We start from the raw sequence: 7588 nt of genomic DNA on the forward strand, positions 1-7588 counted from the left end.
ATGATGATGATGACCATCGACCTTTACATGCTGCTAATGTATTTGATGTTGAAGTACCAAATACAAAGGGATCACCAAGTGTTGCTGATTATGCAAGCAAGGATGTGCAATATGATGTAAATCAAGATTTGATTAAGTCTGATAAAACTGAAAATGAAATTGTGGATGATGTCGATGGTGTTTTCAATGCAAGTATACCCAGTGATGAATGTGTTTTAGAATGGAGTAGTGCTGCTGATTATGAGGACACTGAGTTCGATTTTCAACACCTTGAAGGTATACAAATGAACAATGAAGATCAATTTCAGAACAAGAGTGGTTTCGACACAAGTTTTTCATCTTCTTATGATCAACAAATGAATGCCAGTTATGCAGCTGAGGATGCTTATGAGAGTTCTTATTATTAATCTTGTGAAGATGATATAAGAGAAGATCAAGTGGTATATCTTAGTCATGAATCTGAAAATGAAAGCATTTTTGAAGATAAAAACATATGTGAAAGTGCAGATAATGTTTCATTTTCATTTTTAAATGAACCTATATTTGAATTCTTTCAAGGTTTGACATACCATGAAGAGGATGTGAATGTTGATAGTATGTTGGAAGCGGATATGGAGTTCTTTACCTTTGATATGAATGTTCATAGTGCTAACCTCATTGATGAAAATGCTTAAGTTTCTCCTTGTGTTGAACAAATTTTTTATGTTGATGAAGTTCCAAATAGCAGTAACATGTGTTGTAAAAAGTTGCTTCATGATGAAGATAAGAGGCATGGGCTGTGTGATGATTATTTCAGACCACAAATGGAAGTTTTTCAGGTGGATGTAAGTCTAAATAAGAAAGACTTAGCTAAGGATTTTCTTTAGCCAGAGCATGATGATGACCTTGAAAATGATAGAGTTGAGTGGGATAGTGAAATGTATGGCAACTTGTGGGAAGGCCTCTATAGTGATTTGTCTCATGATTTTACCTTTGTTGAAATAGTGTGTGATTACAAAGTTCAAAATCAGGGAAAAGGTGTGCACACCAGTTGTTGTAGTAATGAGATGAAAGAGGTTGATTATAAGGATTATGCTCAGTTGTTGTTGAAAGGTGCCTTTGTTTGGATCATGACATCAGGTGATGAGAATCAAATTTTTGACAAAGGTAAATGCTAAGATTGTTTGGGGCAGTTTATAATCAGTCATAAGTATGTTTGTATATTTTGTATAGTCACTTTGCTTTCAGTTGTGTGGTTTTCAATAAATTGTCCTACTGTTTGGGTAGAATAAGGAACCCTTTTCTATAATGTTCCTGATCACAGTGCAGTGGGCAGCCTTAGTTACAGAAAAGCAAAGTAGAAAACTTCAAATCACTTTTTCTATAGTCTAATTTGCTAGTTTTCAAAGAATCCTGGATTGCGGCATTGCATAGATGTTAAAGGGATTTTCAGATATGTCAAACGCAAAGCATATTAAGGAATCACATTCAATGGGAAATGGAGGATGCACTGTAGTTGATTGGACATTGTGATGCAGGGTGGACAGGAAATGTTGAGAGATCCAGGTCAACATTTGGATGTTACTTCAAGTTGGCTGGTCAAATGATACAACCAGTAGGTAAAAAGCATATAACAGTTCCTGTACTGGTACTGTAAAGAGAAATTTGAAAAAATAATAGTATTTTCATAATTAGGTGCCATAAGTAGAATAATATTTACCCACATTATGACACTCAAAAATTATAGCATACCATTCGCATAAACACAACACCATAGGTGATCTTTTGTAGTTGATGGGTAGCCCATTGTTCACAATATTTTACAGACACCCACATTATGACCTATCCTTTAAATTTGTAATATTTACAAATGACACGATATTTTTGGACCCATGGAAATAGAAAGAACAGAAAAAAAGAAGGGTGGACAAAGACAAACAACAGAGGCTTTCAAATATTTTAAATGCAATTAGAAAAGTAGCAGATTCGTATTGGCGACAGCAGCAAAAAAGTATCATAAATTTCGTAACAGGTTTGCCTGGGTTCATCCCCAACAAACCCACAGTGTTTTCTAGAACCCTAGATGGATCCTCCTGTGAACCAAACCCAGATCCATATCCGGGCTAGATCAGACCCTAGATTGATGTGCTTGGACATGCTGTTTCTTGGGGCATTGGATATCCACAATTGTGGCTTTCTTCCTATTGTCAGCAACTACTTGATAGCAAAGGCAAACAACGTGGTTTTTGGAAGGCCAATCAAACACTTCCAAGAAAATGTAATTGGAAAGGTTAATGCTAATCTTCCGTTGCCTGGCAAACAAAGTGGAAAAAGTTGGAGGAGAGGCAAACAAAAAAACTCTTAATACAAATGCAATCTGCAGTCATCTTCCTCTCCTGCGTAGTGTCTGGTGGGAGCCAAGAAAACTCTACAAATGCTTTGGCAGGTTTAAAACCAGAGTCCCCCTTTGGGTGAGGTTTGGTGGTGCATAGTGTTGTTGAAAAGGCATTAGAACTTTCACCAAACGCCATTGGTAGCTGGTAAAGACTTAGAAACATTTTCAAACAAATGCAATGTGGTAGGTGTTAAACGGCCCCTGCCAATGTCCTCTGTGGAAAATGAAAGAGCATCAAACTTTTTAGTAAATGCAACGACAGGTGTGAGACAAATTCCATGGCCATTGCCAGAGCCCTCCCATGTACATGGTAAAAGGTAGAGTAAACTCCAGCAAATACAATGATAGGTGTAAAAAAATAAATTCCACTCCCTCTGCCAGCATCCTCCCATGCGTGGAAATAGAGGAAGGCACATTCAAGTTTCAAAAGATGCAAAACCATATATCCCACATTGGCTGGGGAATGGATAATATTGGTATTTAAAACTAAATCTTCACCATACCATAGTGTCAAAGCCTTGAAGGCTTTTGACACAAGTGCAAGCTTGACGCCCAGTGACCCCACGCGCGTGTGTGCGATTCCCGAGATGATCGACGAGATAGCTAGTGACTAGGTGGACCCCACGTGTGCATGATTCTCGAGGCAAATTTTGCAGAGAATGGATGAGTTAACTGGTGAGCAGGTTTGAGCAGGTTTGAGATGATCGACGATTGTTGCTAGTTGGTCGCTACTCCACGAAGCGAAGATGTGCGCCGGTTAACCATCACGACCCAACGACCAAGCATGTGCGAAAAAGGATGCAGTAAAGATCGAGAAAGTTTAGAAGAGATCTATGGCAGTCATTGACCCGCTGATTGAAGTTGTGTGAAGTTTAAAGCCCATGAACCAACGACTGATGATGTGGCAGGTCCAGGTGGCGGTCCAGCAGGTGGGTCCCGGTGAGATGGCACCGACGTGGTTGACAAATGGAAGATAGGTGAGGTGTCATCCCAAGGGACCTTGCGAGCGAATCACATGATGCCACGTGGAAGGACACAAGGCCAAAAATGGACCGAAAAATTAAAGTTAAATGTATAGTTTCAACTATGTGGAAAATTTGAAAAATTTAAATGATGGTTCCACATTCAAGATTAATTCGCTTAGAGGGTATTTTTTACTGGAAATGGCAAGTATTATATATCATCGGAAATCTCTCGGGATGAGGAATCTAGCCATGTAGTTAGTTTAAACAAAAATGAGATATTTTGAGATCAGTTTCTATGGGAAGAAAAGGAGATATTCTTGCAGTTATGGAAAAAGGACACTTGGCATGTTCTGATGCATTATGGTCTTTTCCCCCCTCCTTCATATTCCAATTTCTTCTCAATTGTAAGGATTCCAAAATTTTTGGAGAAAGGCTCCAGATTTCATGGTTCCTAGTTCAGAATTTCTTGACCCAAGTTTGTAAAATTCTATGGATCTCTTTAGGGTATAGAGGTTACATTGCAGTATGGTAGATTGTTTTCTAGTTGCAGGTTTTACTCATGTTAGGCATGAGTAAATTTCACACAAGATTGTCTCTAGGCCTGTATTTCATTATTACAAATTAAGTCCTCAAGGAGGCTAGAATTTGTCATCTCTAGGAGATTGTTATGATTGTTTGTAGGTATCCTTCAATGAAGGTTTTAAATTCTAAAAATCAGTCATAAATAATAGAATATGTACCCCAAATCTGATAATTTTGTGAATGAATCAAGTAATGCATTGGTATAAGGTATTGATGCAGGAATATTCTATAAGGAAGACAAGTTTGCAGCTAAGATTTGAATTTGCAGTTCTGTGTGTGACTCCATGCCCAATGAACAAGGCACTGGTCTTTGAAGGATTTGGGGCTACTTTGAGATTTACAAATTCAAAGAAAATCTATTTCCCTTTGTGTTTAGGGGTTGTGTTCTATTCATTCCAAGTTCTATTTCATCTATTATTTGTACAGATCTAGCCAATCTGTATGTGTTTTCTAACTTGTTGAGCTTGTGGAATGATTTATCTACTTATTGTTGATGTAGTCATATGTCTGTAACTATTGTATTTAATGCATCAAAAGGGTGTCCCCCCTAGGTCTTGCAGAACCTGAAGTGCAGGAGGATCAATTAGGGTCCTATGTTATGTTGTCCAAGTCCTGATGTGTTCTATAGATTGAAATTGGCCATTTCATAGAAGGATTGTAGGTGAACTTGGGTTAACCAGATTTGCTGAACAACAGGTTCTTCAACCTGCATAGGTCTTAATGGGAGTGCCCCATGATACTTCAATTTCACTGAGAACTTCTGGCATGCTTGACACTTTCTAACATAGGTATAGGAGTTATTGAATACATGTGGCCACTAATATCCAACCCTTAGTATTTTATGAGTTGTGGTTTTGTCAAAAAAATGACCACCACATATCCCACCATGCATTTCTTGCAAGATTCCTTTTGCTTGATGTTCATTCAAGCAAAGCAACAACATTCTATCTCTGTTTTTCCAATACAAGTTTCCATTAATGATCACATACTTTAATAATTTCAAATTCAAGGTCCTCTTTTGATTATCAGTCATATTGTCTGGACACTTCATATGTTTAAGATAATACACAACATCTGTGTACCATGTTATGTACTCGATGCTGAAACTGGTTTCCTCAAGCCCAATTTCATTTACCTGAAATCCTTTAGAATCTGCTCCTACCATGAGTTTAGATAATCCCTGACCCTTAATGACTTGTGAAATCTTGAGCTCAATGTTAAACTCTTGGATTTGATTAATCCATTTGCATCTTTTTCCTGTTACTTTTGTTTGTCTGAAAATATCTTTCACTGCTGCATTAGGAACATAAGCTGTAATCTCTGCCCCTACCAAGTATGGTCTGAAGTGTTTTACCGCTCTTACTAGAGCATAGGCCCATTTCTCATTTATATCATACTTGATCTCAGATGGGCTCAACGATTTTCTGAATTACGCAATGGGTTGCTCACAACCATTTTGGTTCTTCTGTAGTAATACTACTGCTACCGTGTGACAAGAGGCAAAAGAGAAGATAAAAAATGGTTTGCTAAAATCTGGTGATATCAGTACTAGTGCCTCAGATATGGCCCTTTTGATTACTACAAAGGAATCCAATGCTTCTGCATCCCAATCTATCTTGGCCCCTTTCTTCAACACCTGCACTATATGCTTTACAATATTTGCAAAGTTTAGGATAAATCTCTTGAAAAGGTTGATTTGTCCCATAAATGATTGAATGGCTTTAATAGTTTTTGGAATGGGGACTTCATTGATTGCAGCCACTCTTTTAGGATCAATTTTTACTCCCTCCTTAGATACTATGTGTCCTACGAGCTTTCCTTCCTCAACTCCAAAATGACATTTCTTTGGATTAAGAGAGATCCCATATTCTAAAGCTTTTTTGAATATCTTTTCAAGGTGATTGCAGTGGTCGTCAGCCCTTTTTGAGTAAGCGGTTAGATTATCCTGATATACCACCATTATCACATCTATTAGCTCTGCAAATGCTACATCCATTGGTCTTTGGAAAGTTGCCCCAACATTAGTTAGGCCAAATGGCATCCTTTCATACACATAAGTACCCCATGGTGTTGTAAAGGTTGTCTTGTATTGCTCAGCCTCCCTGACTTTCACTTGGTTATAACTTGAGAATCCATCCATCATAGATAACAGTTCACATCCAGTCACCTTATGCATCATGATATCCATATTTGGTAATGGGTAGTTATCCTTCAAAGATGATATATTCACGTTCCTGAAGTCTACATAGAGTCTTATGTCTCCATTCATTTTTCTGACAGGCACTAGGTTTGAAACCCAATTGGAATACCTACAAGGTTTGATTATCCCTGCATCTTTCATTTTTATTATTTCTTCTCTCATCTTAGGTAGAAATGTTGGATTTATAGGTCTCTTTTTTTGTCTAAATGGCTTGGCATCAGGTTTAAGGGGTCTTTCATGCTGGAAAAGATCTTCTCTATAGGCTTTGAGGTCATCATATGACCATGCAAAAATGTGCCTATACTTTCTGAGCAATATTATCAGTTGTTGTTTCTTTTTAGGGGTTAATTTCTTTCCAACAAACACATGCCTTGGTCATTCCTTGTTTCCCAAGTTAAATTGTTCAACATGACTTTCTCCAGATGTAGTCACTTTAGTTTCTATTATGTCGTGTGCATTGAAAGTCCTTTCTAGTGCAACCAAACCTCTTGGTAGTTTGTTTGATTTCAGTTGTATGATCTCTTGTCCAAACAAGGTTTCTTTCCCATCAGTCTCTTCCACAAAGTCATTAAAGTTAATAGCCTGTGCTTGATAATGATCCACACACTACAAGAAGTTTAGCAAGTCAGCATCATCTTGAAACTTTTTCCAGTTGTATAGGTTATTAGGGATAGAAGGTCTAACTTTTATCTCCACTTTTGATATCCCATTCAATGTCACATCACTTTCCTTTAGTGCGATATTCGCCAGAAATTCAACCATTATGTTCTTGACCTATCAACCCAATTTATCTAAAAGGAATCAAACAATTCAATGGTGTCCCAGACTACATTACTGTATTGCTTCAATCTGATATGTTTAGAGGCATATTTTTCCTTAATTTGGGACACTATCAATTCTGAGTCCCCAAATACACTAAGGATTTTAATTCCATGCTTACCTGCTAGGTTCAGTCCTGTGATTAGAGCCTCATACTCAACAATATTGTTGGTACATTCAAACATTAACTTGAAAGAATACTTAAATGTTTCTCCACTTGGTGAAATGAATACAATCCCAACCCCACTTCCTTCCTTACTACACGAGCCATCAAAGTACATGCGCCACACTTGATCATTAGTTTCTTTGATGCAAGACTCAATTGGAGACAAATCCTCAGTCTTTGGCTTTGTCAATTGTACTTTAAAATTATCTATGTCTAACTAAATAAAACATATCAGCTCAGGAGTTTCCACATCCTCAATGATATATGAAGAGCGAGGCTCTCTCTTAATTCTCACTTCATGCCCATTCACTGGTATGGTAGAATATGATAAATCCAATTGGACATGTCCCCCTATCAGGTTTAACCACTGTCTGGATAATAACATTCCATAATTAGGAGGGACGTCTACCACTATGATGTATGTCTTGTAGGATGCTTCAGGGCATGCTGCTAGTTTGAATTCTACATCTTTCATAACACCC

Source organism: Cryptomeria japonica, chromosome 10 (genome assembly GCF_030272615.1).
Source record: "Cryptomeria japonica chromosome 10, Sugi_1.0, whole genome shotgun sequence".
Classification (NCBI taxonomy): Eukaryota; Viridiplantae; Streptophyta; class Pinopsida; order Cupressales; family Cupressaceae; genus Cryptomeria; species Cryptomeria japonica.